This window comes from Canis lupus, chromosome 12, assembly GCF_048164855.1.
Source record: "Canis lupus baileyi chromosome 12, mCanLup2.hap1, whole genome shotgun sequence".
In the NCBI taxonomy this organism is placed as follows: Eukaryota; Metazoa; Chordata; class Mammalia; order Carnivora; family Canidae; genus Canis; species Canis lupus.
The window spans coordinates 64135947-64150993 of NC_132849.1; the positions used below are offsets into that span (position 1 = coordinate 64135947).

A 15047-nucleotide genomic window follows, 5' to 3' on the forward strand; every position below is an offset into this window, starting at 1 on the left:
ATAAACACGCTGAAATGTTAGCTGGCGTGCTTCGGTCACAGTGAGGGTGCATGTGTTTATTTTCACATCATCTCAGACATAAAAATACGTGTCTAGTCAATATATATCGACACACCAACAACTGACAAGTAACAATTTTCTAAATTACATGCATATTCTTCAGTTAGCAATTTTGAAGATAGTGTTAGATTTCTCTTTAATGACATAGGACCTGGATTCTTTTAGGCATACACACGAAAGTCCAATTCAGATCAAACCAAGCATAGAGAGCTATTTCAGTGAAGCTATCACATGTGAGTGCATGCACATGGGCGTGTGTGTGGACACAGACATGTACATGGAACAGGCATGTGTGTGGATCTGGACATGTATGTAGACATGGACATCTGTGTAGACACTGGCATTCATGTGGACACGGGTATGTATATGGACACAGGTGTGTGTAGACATGGGATGTGTGTGTGAGCATGCGTGTAGATAGGCATGCAGGTGGACATGGACATGTGTATAGACACTGACATGTGTGTGGAGACAGGGCATGTGTGTGCACATGGACATGTATGTAGACACTAGTGTGTATGTGAACACAGGTGTATGTGTGGAATGAGGCATGTATGTGGACATATATGCAGATACAGGTGTGTATGTAGATATGGACATGTGTGTGGACATGGATATGTGTGTGGGCACAGACATGTGTGTGCCCATCAGTAATGTCAGTTACTAGTCACGTGAGCCTGAAGTAGGATAGGAGCGACATCCCTGTATAATCATGTGTCCATGCGACTTACTTTCGCTTTGGGGCATACTCAGAATAGCATCCTTTCCTCTGAGTTATCCAATGCCTAGAAGCTTGGTCTTGAACTCGACAATACTAGTTGGAAAGCACTTCAGGGAGTGTCCATCTGGTGTTCCATTTTACAGATGAGGAAACCGAGGCTCCCAGAGGCTTGTTCAAAAACCCGCTAATCACCCTCCTGTGAGCTTCCCTGACACCCGCCCTCCACTGTCCTGGCTCGGGGGCCCCTCCTCCATGCCCCTTGGATTCAGGTTTGGTTCTGGCCTCACCCATGAGACCGGGGGATCCTGGAAGGTTTAGGGCTTGGTCCTGTGTCCTCGTAGCTGTCCTGGGCCTGCCCCTCCCCGGGGATTCCCAGTAAAGGGCAGGTAACCAAGGAAAGAAGGTCTCCTTAACCAACCCCAGGTTAGTAGCCACGTCTCCCTACAAGTCTGACCTTCATGTGACAGGAGCGATGTTTGCAGCCGTGATACTCACTTTTTTCACTGGATACCAAGCATGTCTTCTTAAAAAGCAGATCTCTCAGGTGTAGGACAGGATGGAACCTGCTGCTCCAGGGGTGCTGCTGGACCCTCCTTTTCCCCAGCTCCTCACAACTGCACACACTCACAGCCTCCCTTTATATCTGCCAGTTCCCGCCCTTCAGAATGACCTGACCTGCGGGGCCAGTCCAGTCGCTTCCATCCTGCCCCCTGACTTTCCATCCTCCCGCTGAGCCAGGAAGCCCACCCTCGTCCTGGCTCCCTGCTCCACTCAGCCCAGAGCCTCAGGGACTCTCGGACTTACTCGTCCGATGGAGCCAACCAGTGCACCAGCTCAGCGCTGGGCAGACCTAAGTGCTCACTCTTACTCTCACAGAGTAAGCTCTGTGTTTACCTGATGAGCACGGCAAGACACAGACAAGTCAGAAGCTCTTTGGCCAGCATCGCAATATTATTAAGAAAGTACATAACCCAGTAAGATGACCCTAAATATGATAGAAATTCAATTCTACAAAATGATGTCATTGGCTAAGAGGAATCATCTGAGCAAAACCAATAATACCACTATTCTGTTCTTTGATTTTTCACATTTGCTCTTTAGAACTAAAAGCAGTTCTAAATTAATCATCGTGGCTGCTGAGTATCCAGACTCTACTCTTTAGGGCCCTTCTGGGCATCGACACCATTTCTAATCCTGAGCATGGTGTGCAAGGCAGGTCTTACCATCCGCATTCACCAGCTCAGGCAGGAAGACTCCGAGGCATCACCGACATGGGGCCCCACCGCTCTGCTCACAGAGAGAAGCTCTGGGTTGGCGCGTTCGAACTGTTTGTTGGTTTTGCCACCTTGAGCCAGCCTCCAGAAGTGCTGGCTGGTTATTACGTGGCATCTGTCCTGCATATTACATTATTTCTTAAGTTGTACTTCTATATATTAATATAATCAACTCAAATTGTGGAGCTACTTTTTGTTATATGGTCCTAACACGCTATCTTACGAGTTGGCTTATTTCACAGACGCCAGTTAGTACGTCCTCCATACAGATACAGGAACGTGCTGTTCGTAGTCATGTGCCGTCTTGCCTTTCACCCGCCAAATTTCCCTTCCAATGACCTTTTGGTAGTTGACTCAGCACAATATAGGACCGTCCCAAAGGATGCATGAGTCCAGGGCAAGTTTAAACCTCTTTAGGCTGCAACAAGGACATCCTGTTATGTACCCCCAGCATTGCTGGGCTGAACCGAGTGATGCCACGCCAGTTTCCACTCCTGCTGTGGGCCCCCATGGCACAGCTCCGCCCACCTCCCGAGTCGCCAGGGGCACGTGGACACCTGCCTGCCCCACTTGAGCGCCTTGTCCGGTGCTGAGGTGCACGCCCACGGGACATCTCGGACATGGTTGGAGATTTAACTCCCATGCACTCCCCTCCCAGCCCCCGTTGCACTGTCAGCCTGTGTCCTGCGGACAGAGCGGGAGTCAGCGTACATGATGTGGAGATGCTCTGTGCTTCTCCATCTCTCCTGGCCCTTTGCTCTCTCTGCCCTGCTGCTCAGGACTTGACCACTCACACATGGCAAATTCCACTTTCCTGGCTCAGCATTGCCCCACAGAGGCTGACTCTGCCTCTCCTATGATGATAGGGGAGCCGGTCCCCCAAAACCCACCGCTGCTGGCCTTGGGGGTCATCCAGGGCACCGTTCAAGAACATCCTACCAGAAAGCATCCCTGAGGGTGGCTGTGCGCAGGGGCGGTCAACACCACATCCTCCCCAGAGCAGAGGGGCGCGGAGTGCCACCAGCGAGGTCCCCGGTGCCCTTGGGAGCCCAGCGACAGCGGGCACAGTTGATCAGCAGAGGCACCCCGGTGGCCTGGGGATGGGGAGAGAAAACTGACCTGCAGAACCGGCCCCAGAAAGCCACGAGCTCTGAGCAGCCGCTTTCTCACCAGGGCGTGGAGCTTTCCGGTGGGTGCTGGGGGCGCGCCGCTCAGGACCCCGCAGGCCTAAGGGGCCCTCAGCACGTCCCCTCCGTCTGCTGCCTAGGCACCGGCCCTGTGCCGGCTTCTCGAACCTCCTCCCCACCCCTCAGTGTAGGCAGGCAGCACCCACGACTAGCAGGCCCTGCAGACCCTCCTCAGACCCTGGCCGGGACCTCGGTGGACACAGGCATGACCTAACTTCACACCAGCGGACCTCTGCGAACGTTCACCCAAACTGGCAGGGGACGTGTCCGGTGGGACAGTGAGACCCAGGCCACAATTTCGCTGCAGCGATGAGGCTGGAAATCAAAAGGTAAGAGCACCCAACACGGGGCACAGCCCATCACGCTGCCGGGAAGTGTTTCCTAAAACCAACGAGGGATGAACCAGGATGCAGGCTGCAAGCCGGCTGCTGCTGCTGCTGCTGCTGGAAAGCCCTCGAAGACGCAGGCTCTGTCTGGCTTTCTGTTTCTCGCCGAGGCGCTGCCTGTCTTTACCCTAATCAGGCATGTAATTGATTGTTTTAGGGTTTTGTTTTGCTTCGTGTATCTTGTTCTGAATATTGGGCTTGAATATAATTGCCACAGGTCACACTACCTTTTAAAAAAATTTATCTGGTATGCAGGTTTGGGAGCTGAGGGGGGGGACAGGAACGCTATATGTAAATGTATGTAAATGAATGCTAATATATGTAAATGAATGCTAATGTCCCACTGCTGCAGCCCCCGGTGAGCCTGTGCCTGTCACATCCTCCCAGGTTAGGGCGCTCGGAGCCGCGCTCCCGCACGCGCAGGACGGCTGGAGCATCCTCTTTCCCTGTTGAAAACAACCTCACAGCGTGTCTCAGAAGAGCTCAAAACTCCCCCGGACTCTTCCAGCTGACGAGGAAAATCACACTGGTGATCTTCCAAGTTATCCGGGTCTTTTTTATATAAAAGCCCGTCTAGATGTTTCCTCCATGTGCTGGCTTTTACGTAAACACTGCTGCACACTTCCCTGTGTGAAGCGCCGCGCCCAGTAAACAGAAGGCGGCCTCTGGCCTCAGACCTTGCGATTTGGGAAGCAGAGCACGTGCAGGTGGATCCTCCCGTGGGCAGGGCGATGCGTGAATCCGTCCCACTGGGGGATCCACGCCAGGACGTTGAGCATCCGTGACCTGTGCTCGGCTGTGCTCCGCCAAGCCCAGGGTTTCCAGAAGCATCATGGCCCACGACAAGTGACAGCCACCCCGTGGGGACCACGCGCCCGTCACCCCATTTCACCCAGGCTGGGTGACGAGTGGAAGCTCGTCTACGGAAAGTGTTCAGTTTCCATGCAAGATTTTTAAAGTGACAAATGTCCCTAGTGGAAAACCGCCAAGCTCTCAGGACGGCCGCCGTGCTGGGGGCTGCAGAGGCAGCGGGCGCAGTCATAGGCTCCCTCGTGCAGAGTCGTGGGTGCAGGAAGGTGGGGGCCACGTGGGAGGCGGGAAGGAAGAGCTCCAGACCTTGCACCCACAGAGATCTCGCGGGGAACACAGAGCTACGGGCGGTTCTCTGCGAGGCGGATGGGGGCCGCGGGTGGTCGCTGGCGGGAAGAGCCCGAGTCCAGGCATCACTGGGGGTCGGGGTGGGGAAATGGGGCAGACGCCCGACATTCGGGGGAAGAGCCAATAGAATAACAGGCTTGGAGGTGAAGCTCTACGAGTTGTTTAGTTAGAAAAGTTGGTCTGTGCGGTGGGGAATCATGGAGCGCCTGGATCTGGGGCAGGGGGGCCCCTCGAAAACCAGAAAGAGGTGTGGGCAGCCCCAGGGGAAGGGCCCCGCGAGCCGGCCCGCAGGGGAAGCGCTCCGGGGCAGGACGCAGGTGCGGTGCGCCAGTATCTAGGCGGTATCAGGATGGAAACCCTCAAAGGTATTTGAAATTGGCGTTTGCTTTGAGGACAGTGTTTCGAAATCAATGTAAAATATCTTCCAGAAGAGAGTGCAAGGTTCCCAGATAGAGGGAAGGCAAGCCGGCATGGGCATCTTCACCCCGAAATCCCGTTTTCACGGAGAGACTTTAAAACCAGGCGCTTCCAGGGTAGGGGGAGCCGCGAACCCCGTCTGGTGTCATCACTGCTTTCCGCGTCCCTGCAAAGGAAGAGCTGCCGCGGGAAATGCACCCCATGTTGATTTTAACGTTGGGGCTGGAAGAGGGCCTGACCTGGGTCTGGACGCTTCTCGAGATCACAGACCAGATGGTCAGAGCCTCGGAGAAGGGGGCAGGTCCCCACAGGGCGGATCCCACCCAGCCAGCCCCTCGGTGCTGGTACTCGGTCCTCCCTACGGCCTGAGACAGACAACAGGGCGCCACGCCACGTCCTCACCAGGCAGGCAGGTGCAAAGGCTGGGCTGGCGCGCTGGACCCTCCCTCCCACACCCCCAGGGGGGCAAGCGGCCCCCTCCCCTTGCTGGACAGGCCATCGTACAAGGGCCTGAGCTGGTGAGACACGGGCCAGATCGTCCACACGGGTTCTAGACAGAGTGCAGCCGAGCCCCGCAGCCCTGGGCGGGATCCTTCCTCTCTGGCCAGGCTCCGAGGTGTGCACACCCGCGTGAAGGCCCAACCTGGCCGGGATGCGGGCTCAGCTTCCCTCCGAGGGTGCACAGGCCTGCAGCCCCCAGGGCACCCCGCCAGGCCACAGAAACGCCTGGTGCCCGCCTCGGGCGAGGTGTGAGCCTGTCGGGCCTGCCGTCTGTTCTCCTCACCCGGGACCCTGCCTCGAATCCCGGGCTTGATCCCCGCGTCCTCCCTTCAGATTCCCAAGGACTTACCGTGACGTCGCCACACCTAAACGCTGCCTGGTCCCTCCAAACTGTGGCTTCCGACGGTGGCGACCCTGATTGTCTGGCGGGGCGTGAGGACGGCGAAGGCTGGCGATCGAGGAAGCATGAGAGAGAAGAGCGAGAGCGATGCTCTTCCAAACACCCGCCTCTCGCACATCCCAGCCCATGTTTCCACAAACAAACGGACAGTTTGACATTTGCCTAAAATGCCGCTGGGCCCGGGGGGCGGGCGGGACCAGGGTGGCGGGCCTCCCCTGCGGCGTGTGGCCATGACCTTTGGCCTCCAGTGCCGTCCAGACGGAGAGCCCCCCAAAGAGGCTGTCACTGGCATTGAAATGAGGCCCAGCCGTGCAGCGAGCAGGACGCCCATCATCAGCCCCACTGGGTCGGGGTCCCCGAGAGGGACGGACAGGGGAGGTGTGTGCGTTCGCTGGGGCTGCGGAGGCAGCACCGCGGACAGGCGGGGGGCACGGGGGGCACGTGCAGTCCCACTGCACGGACTCTTAGGCCGGGTCCGCAGGATGGAAGCGTCGCCCACGTCAGGCTGTCGGCCAGGCCAATTCCCTCTGAGGCCGAGACGGGGACTCTGCTCCAGCCTCCCGCTGGCTTCTGGGGCTTTGCTGCTGACCTTGGGGTCCTGGGCTTGCAGATGCGTCGCTGATCTCTGCAGAAGGGTCACAGAGCATCCTCCCCGCCTGTGAATCTGGGTCCAAATTCCTCCTTTGTAAGAACAGCAGTCACGTGGGATGCACGCCCCACCCATTCCGTGACGGCCTCATCGGAGCTTATCGGATCTGCAGATAAAGGCCACGTTCTGAAGTCCCACGTGTTAGGGCCTCGGCATGTGAGTGTTTGAGAGACACAGTTCAACCCGTAACAATGAGGCTCGTGGAACACAACCTTTACAGGAATGTTGGTAACACTCCTCTGGCGGCGCAGGACGCTAATCCAACAACCGTCATGGTCGGGGAAGCTGTTTCTTTTCTAAACGGCCGAGAAAATTGCCCCGTCCTGAGTCGTATCAGCAAACCCTGGATGGGCATGACTTCGGATGCACTAACCCCAGGGTTCCCCCGCGGTAGTAATCCTTTAAGATGAAATGTCCCTGTCACTTCGGTCACACGTGGGTGGATGATCATCTTCTATCACATTTAATCAATTTGGCCATGTCAAGCCTGCAGGCTGAAAAATGATATTTTTGGATGGATAAATAAGGACGACAGTTGACCTTATACATCAACATATTATACATCATTCTGACCCCAGAGAAGTTCTAACAGATTCAGGAGAGGAAAAGAAAGATTGAAGTATCTCTCATGTTCCATCACCTTATACCTGGTCAAATTTGTGATTCTTTAAAAAAAAAAACATTCAAACTTACTGCTACAGAACTCTGAATCTGACAAAGAAAAACTGTTATCCCATAAAATAAAGGGCATTTAAATTTATATGAGGCATTCTTCTTCATAACTGAGAGCTTACACTGTTGGTCCGACCACACGGACGCGGGACAGGGGCTCTTACCCGTGTGGTAGTAGGAGGATCCCGGGCAGTCCCTGCAAACAGCCTCCCTGGACTTGGAGGGGACGTGTGTGTTATCAGCAGACGTGTGCCGGGGGCTCGTGTGACGCCCCACGTAACATGTTCTGATGTCGTCCGCGTGCGTGCAGCCATCAGGGCTGAAGTGGGCTGGTGAAGCGAGGGGTCTGCAGGGAGGGCTTGGGGGCACAGGCTCGGCCCCGGGGGCGGGGAGCTGGGCCGGGCATGGGGGGCAGGTGGGGCCGCTAGCCCCGGAGCGTCTCTGCGTCCCTAGCGTCCACCCGCAGGGCCCGTCTCTCTGCACACACACGGGGGCTTAGTCCTAGCGGGGCTCCGCGTACCTACGCTGCAGCACCTGCCCCTTGTCCCCTCCAGGTGCTCAGTCTCTGCAGGTCCCGGGTGAGGGGTGACCCAAGAGAGTGCCGTGGTGCCCTCGCTCCCTGCTCGCTGGTTTCCAGAAGACACGTAAGACTGGGCTTGGGGGACCCGTTTAAAAAGCATTTGGTTTGGGCAGCCCGGGTGGCTCAGCGGTTTAGCGCCACCTTCAGCCCAGGGCATGATCCTGGTAGACCTGGGATCGAGTCCCACGTCGGGCTCCCTGCACGGAGCCTGCTTCTCCCTCTGCCTGTGTCTCTGCCTCTCTCTCTCTCTCTCTCTCTGTTATGAATAAATAAATAATTTAAAAAAAATTTTTTTAAGTATTTGGATGACTTGCCCTCGCCGCTCAAAACCCTTGGAAGACCTGGCCCTCTCGGAACAAAATGGAGAGCTCGTCTGTGGCAGCGGATCCCGGGAGCCTCTGCCCTCCGCCCACCTTGTCCCTTTACCCTAACCTGTCCCTCGGGGTGCCCGCGCACCTGCCATCTCCCTGGCCTGGGAACGTCCTCACCGCTTGTCACTCAGCCTCTGTGTCTCCCCTCCGGCGGGAACCAAGCCTGCCCTCATGGAGAGAGCCAGAGGCCGGGCGCCTGCAGAGGCCCCTCCCGTGCTGCCCAGGCCCCGTGGCTGCCGGCTCCGTCAGGACACCTGCTTGTCCTTCTTCCTTCCTGTCTGTCCTGGTCCCTGTGTGGGTCCAGCACGGGCAGGGCTCTCCGGACGAGGACGCTCGTGTGGAAGGGCCGCTGCTCTGGGGCAGCCGTGCTCCCTGGGACTGCACGACCAATCCCAACTAAGCGTGAGCGGCTGCGGACCCAGGAGGACCTGGGAGGAAATCCTGGAGAAAGCCCTTTTCCTCGGGCTGGGAAAGGCCCTTCAAGATGCAGCACAAAACATCGAAGCTTTCAAGACCAGACCTGGGGAGAGCTGCCTCGGGTCTGCCCTTGGCCGGGAGCAAAGACAGAAGACCCAAGACCCACTGGGGTGGAGGGTTTGCAGCGTGTACAGCAGGAAGGGGACGGCGCCCACATGCAGCCCGCGTGACCCGGAGGGTAAAGGGCACCGTCGGTAGAGCCAGAGGAGGAGAGAGGGCAGGCCACAGGGGCAGCGCGCTCAGACGCAGGGAGCCCCGAGGCTCGGCTGTCCTGTGGAAGGAAGACTGCTGAGGCAGGCCTGGCACCAGTGCTGGGCAAACACGCACGTTCACATATTTACTGACCATAAACCCATCCGTTCACTTCAAAGGGCAACTGGGTGGCACCTGCTGAAACTGTGAATGTTGAGACACAGGCACGTGCGCAGGAGGAGGAGACAGGCCCAGGTGCCCGCAGGAGCACGTGTGCGTGGTGAGCTCGGGCAGCCATCTGGACTCACACCGAGGCACCAGGGAGTTTCCTAAGCGGAGGGTGGCCGCGCTGTGAAATGATAACCAATTACAAAATCTGAGGTTTAGCCCGTTACCCACACGTGGGAATGTCTCCAACTGTAACGGAACAAAAACGGTTTATAGAAGAATAAGCATTTGTGCTTGAAGTCACAGTGGTTCTGTCCTTACGCATATTGCGGAGCTAACGGTGCTCCGGCGGAAGGCGCGCGTCCTTCCCACGCGTGTGGTCGGCAGAGCATCACAGCCGCGGCGGCCGAACCAGCCTGGGAGGCGCGCTCGCCCCGGGAAGGGAGGGCGGCCAGGGCTCCAGCCCACAGGTGCTTGGAGGGGACCCAGGGCACCTGGATCTTCACGCCGAGCGTGTATTCCTATCTCGCTGTCCGGCAGTGGACGGGAACCAGGACCCCTGGGCTCAGAGACCGAACCTGTCCTCTTGCCAGGGTGACCTTGGGCATGTTCCTCGGCCTCGCCGAAGTTCCCCAAATTAATTACGTTGTGTGAGAAATGTAGATAATGAAGTCGGCATCTGACATCGCATTAAAGTTAGTTGTGATTTCTAACCCAGGTCAACACCCATCCTCTGCACCCGTCTAATCTACAAAGCAGCTGCTCAGCTCAGGGCCAGCCACTACCCCCCAAGCCAGTGTAGACGTGTTGAAAGCAGGCCCACCCAGGAGGCGTCCCCTATCCGGAGCTCAGATTCCTCCTTTGCAACACAGTGTGGAGGCAGCCTGGGGAAACGCACACGTCTCCCACCTGTGCTCAAACCTCAGGCCCACCACGGGTGTGGGGGGTGGCCTCCGAGCCCAGGGCTAGGTGGATGGGACAGTCCACTTACCAAGGCCCGCTGGGCTCTAGGAGATTCCCCCTCTGGCCTCAGTCTTCCTAATTCAGGGGTCGAAGGGCAAATCATTGCTCATTAACTCTGCAGTTTTACAACAGGCACATTTTAATAAAAAGCAGAAGGCAGAAGAGTGCAGATGAGGCGAGCTGCTCCGTAGACCTATGGTGATGGAGGCGTTAGGGCTCTTCTTGTAGGTAAAACCCAAGCTGAGTACCTACCCCGTCCCGAGGCTTCCTGCCCTTCATCGAGGTGTGACTGTCCCCCACCCCAGCCCAGCGGTTACTATGTGACTGGGGACACAGTTCAGTCTACCGTGTGTCTCCAGCCAATGCTCATTCCTCATCAGCGGGGAACGGAGTAGAACACAACACCGATCTCCACAATCATCATTGAATTAGTATTTTTTAAGGGAGTCGGCCTGGTTAATGGGAAGTCTGCTTTTGCCCGCAGAATTTCATGTTTTGGGGCCACGTTGAGAGTCATGGCATCGTCCTCACCTCTTTAGGTCAGGAAAGCAGGGCGATGGTAGAGGCGTCGCTAGAACGTGCACATCCCAAAGTGCCCGCACATCACAGGCCTCTCCACATCGGGGCTTATTTCTTGCTCCTATTGGCCCGTGTCCATCGTTGGCTCATTATACTTAAAATTTCATGACCCAGTGTGTGTTTCAAAAGTGCGTCATAAGGACTTGAGACCCTGCCACCAAGCGTCCATAGCTCCCTGAGCCCCTGGCCCCCGTGCGACATCCAATAACCAACGACCAAGACCAGGGGTCGGGAAGCGGGTCCCCACAGCACAGAGGGCACAGGACCGAGCTCAGGGCCGTTGGGCCACCCAACCAAGGGACTGGCCAGCAGCTCATGAGCCAGGACTCAACTCTGTTGGCAGAAATCAATGGTCTTCCTGTTCATACCAGGGAAGGGACCGGCTGTCCCGCTGCACGTCCCATCCAGTAAGGGTCTCAGCTCTGTCCCAGGTTAGAGCAGGAAACCAGAGTGCACATCCTGGACGGCGGGCCCGCGTCCCTGCTGCGCAGCTTCCCCTGATGGGGGAGGGGGATGGTCTCCCCCAGAGACACCTGCCACCTCCCCCCCTTCCTTCCCCCCTCCTCCTCCTCTTCCCCCTAGCTTCCTCCTCCCCCTCCCTCATCCCTCCTTCCCTGGCCCTGTCTTTCCCTCTCTCCTCTCCTCGTTCCCTTCACCTATCCCACCTTCAGTCAAACGTGAACACAGTGCTCCTTATACACCACAGTGTGTGAGATATTAGTGACACAGTGTGAGACACAGTCTCTAACTTCTTGCAAAGACAAACAATCACCCAAATACATGCAAATGCATAGCTGTGATAAAAGCTAATTTGGGCATATAAAATCGTATTCTTGAAATCTTAAAATGCAATCTAAGAACCCAGAGACACATTTGTAGAAATCTCCCAAAAGACACAGAAAACAGAAAAAAAGAGGTGGAAAAAAATAGAGAAGCGAGGATAGATGGAGTGCAAATGCAGACGAGACAGACACACTCCCCCCACCCCACGCATAGCAAAGGAATATACGCAGAAGGAGATGTTCACAAGGAGGAAGAAAGTTCTCAGGGTCGGTGGGCTCAGGCCCTGTGGGCACCGGACGCTCCGCGGGCCTCCGCGGTCTTGGGGACATGACCTGTCGCAGGAGGACATGCGCATCAGTGAGGGGCACCCCCCAAGGGAGCCTCTGTAGGCCCTGGCCCTGGGCTGGGCATCAACAGACGCGGGGAGCAGTCCAGGTGGACGCAGGGTGGGGGGGGACCTGCCCTCAAGCCTCCAGGCCCAGCGGCCGAGCAGCGGGAGCGGAGGCGGGTGGCGCCCTGTGGCCCGTGGTGAGCATGGGCTCCCGGCTCCATCCATCTCTGTCCTCCCAGCCCTCCGTGCGTGCCCTGTGAGTGCACGTCCTTCTAAAGCAAATAAACAGAAATAAAGTAGGTGTGAGACCTTGGTTTCCTGAAGTAAATTTCCCAGAGGGAATTTCTGCCACTAACTCTGAATGTTAAAAAAAAAAAAAAAAGAAAAGAAAAAAAAAAAAAAGAAGAGCAGGTTCTAAGAAAAGGGAGGGCTCTGGTGCCAAATCCTGGCTGCGGGCCATCCCTGGGCCGCCCTGCTCCGTGGGTGCAGAGGGCAGGGGGGCGACCTGACCCCGTCCCTGGCTCACCTGCCAGGAGCAGTGAACAGCGTCCTGAGCACAGGAGCCACCTCCCGAGGGGACCCTGAGAATGCCAGCCCATCCCCATCCTTATTTTCCCATTTCTTCTTCTTTTAAAGGGCATTGTCTAACGCGGTTTCATTGTTAATAAGACACAAAACCCGCAGACGAAGATGCTTCGGGTTTATGTGACAACGGCACTAAACGGGAATCTCGGGTTCAGTTTAATTCATGCTCAGAATGAGTTGAATAATAATAGTTAATAGTTTGCTTGTCATTCATTAACATATAATTTAATTGTTGAATTTTTAAATATTATGAGCTATTTATATGTATATTTCTTGATATTACCAACGTTCAGTTGAGTGTTAGCTGTTTGCAAAATGCTTCTTTTATAAGCATAATTTAATAAAAGAATTTATTTTTAATAGGCAGACATCTGCCCATGTCACAGTATTAAAATCGAACGTGTTAATGCATTGTTTTAACTTTCGTTTTAGATTATGTTGTGTTTTTCTCAATTATTAGGGTCTCTCTTTTTATTTATTTATTGTAGTACATTTAATGATGGCCATGGGGTTTCTATTTTACCCAAACATACTGATTTTTCTTTTTCTCTCCCTTCTGTTCTTTCACATTTTTTATTCTTCTTTATACCCCCACCAAAAAAATTGGTTTTTTTGCATATTTAAGATGGGACTGTGTTGATCCTAACTTCCCCCTATCATTTCTTTCATTTTTTGTTGAACTCATGTAGGCCCATCTTTCCCATCTTCCTTTATACTGACTCACTCGAGTCAGGGAGAACGCCGAGAGCAAGCCCTCGGTAAATACCGGTTGAATTCATCAAAGGCGTTCACACGGAGGCAGCCAGGGTTCCCTGCATCCAGCTCTGTTCACAACATCACGGTCATACACGAGCAATTGAGAGTCAGGGGTAGTGCGCAGGGAGATAGGTAAGCGTGATGATGAATGTCGGGGTCGCAATACAGGACCGTCCACCGAGCGCTGGCGGGACGCTAGGGCCCCTCTGTATGTTACCTGATGTAGAGACAGAGAAATCCCGGGAAAAGTGGATCTTGTAAAACGGCGAGCTCAGGGCATGAGGTGGTAACTGGAAATGATTTAGCGAGTCAGCCCGGTTTCAGATCTTTTCACCATTGAACATTTTACTGGGGTCACTCATGTAACCTCACGCAATCTCTTAGAATTGCCCCTGCACACTCCAGACGGCGCGCGGGCCTTCTTGTTTCTAGGTTTCCTTCCTTCTTTCCCTTTCCTTCCTCCCTCCCTCCCTCCCTTCCCTCCCCCCCTTCCTTCTGCAGCTAAGACACAGAAGCAGGTGGAACGGTCCCCGCTCCACAGTCTGGGGCCTGCACCCTGAGACGATGGCGAGCTCCTAGAAAGGTTCAGGGAAATGATTAACCCCCCAGGGGAGGCGGGGAGACGATCTCTTGTCTTAAGTGGCAAAGTTCAAAAGAAAAAGACGACTTTGTCTTCCTAGGAATGTATGATCTTAAGTCTTGTGTGGTCTGTGCCCTTGTGTTCTCGGCACGACACACGTGTGGGTGAAGGCCCTCCGGGGAAAGATGCGGTCTGCCCCGAAAGGATTTCCAGGTCGGTCCCAGGGGCCCCCGGAGGAGGCTGCGGCGGCCGGTGTCCAGGCCCCAGGATGGACTGTGCAGTTCTGAGGGAAAGGGCCCGACTGCACCTGTGACTTCCTTACCTCAACTACCCAGTTGCCTAAATAAATAAATAAATATATTAATTAATTAATTAAAGAATAAAAAATAAAAAATAAAAAATAAAGAAACTACCCAGTTGCCTGCTGTTCCCACCAAGCAAGCTGATAGAATGGTTTACGGCTAGAGGTGTGACGGGCTGCCAGTGTCGGGCTGCTTAACCCACCTGTCACCTGTACCTTGTGCTCCTGCAGGCTGCCTGCGGGGCTTTTGCACCCCAGAACAGGAGTTCTAGAACCTTCTCAGGTCCTTGGAAGGTCTCAGACTGCAGAGCCCACTTTGCTCACAGGGAAGAGTCTACGCTGACAGGGCTGGTCCCTCTGCACCCCCTGAGCCGATCGGGGACAGGCCCCACGTCCGCAAGAACCCCTGTCCACGGATAGGACAGACGATCCTCAGTCCCAGGGCAGCCCAAGGGTTGCGCCCGCCACCGCCTCTCCTCACGAGCTAGTGAAATCCCGGCGCTTGACACTGTGGTTCCTATTTTGCAGATGGAGAAATGGAGGCACAGAGAAATTAAGTGACTTCGCCTCAGTCCAAGCTGGGGAGGACCAGAAGGAGAACGTAGAGGGACCCCGACTCCGGGCCTGTGTCCTGCCCGCGGAGCCACGCTGCCTCCCTTCCTAGGAGAGAAGACGCCCCGCAAGGTACAGCGTGGCCTCTTCCCCTGGGTGGGGTGCAGTCCCCAGGGGGCGGGGCGGCCCATCCACACTGTATGAACCCGCCCGGGGTGGGGTGCGGTCCCCACTGGGCGGGTTGGCCCCCGTCCACACTGCGTGGACCCACCGGAGTGGTACATGGTCAGTGTGAAGAGCTGACCTGGGTCAGGGGGTTAGACATGGCCTAGACCCGCGGTTAGTACAACGTCCGCCTTCCAGGACCGCAGCTCTCACCCTGCTCTGCGCCCTCTTCCTTCTGT

General features: G+C 55.6%; 1 protein-coding gene across 25 annotated transcripts in view; it reads left to right on the top strand.

Moving 5' to 3' along the window:
- Positions 1-15047, top strand: part of MYT1L (myelin transcription factor 1 like) — a 403856-nt gene that overhangs the window by 236996 nt on the left and 151813 nt on the right. For all 25 annotated transcript variants that reach the window (XM_072771259.1, XM_072771262.1, XM_072771272.1 and 22 more), the window contains one exon: positions 14620-14775. The gene's annotated coding sequence lies outside the window, so the exon portion shown is untranslated. The remainder of the gene's footprint in view (positions 1-14619; positions 14776-15047) is intronic.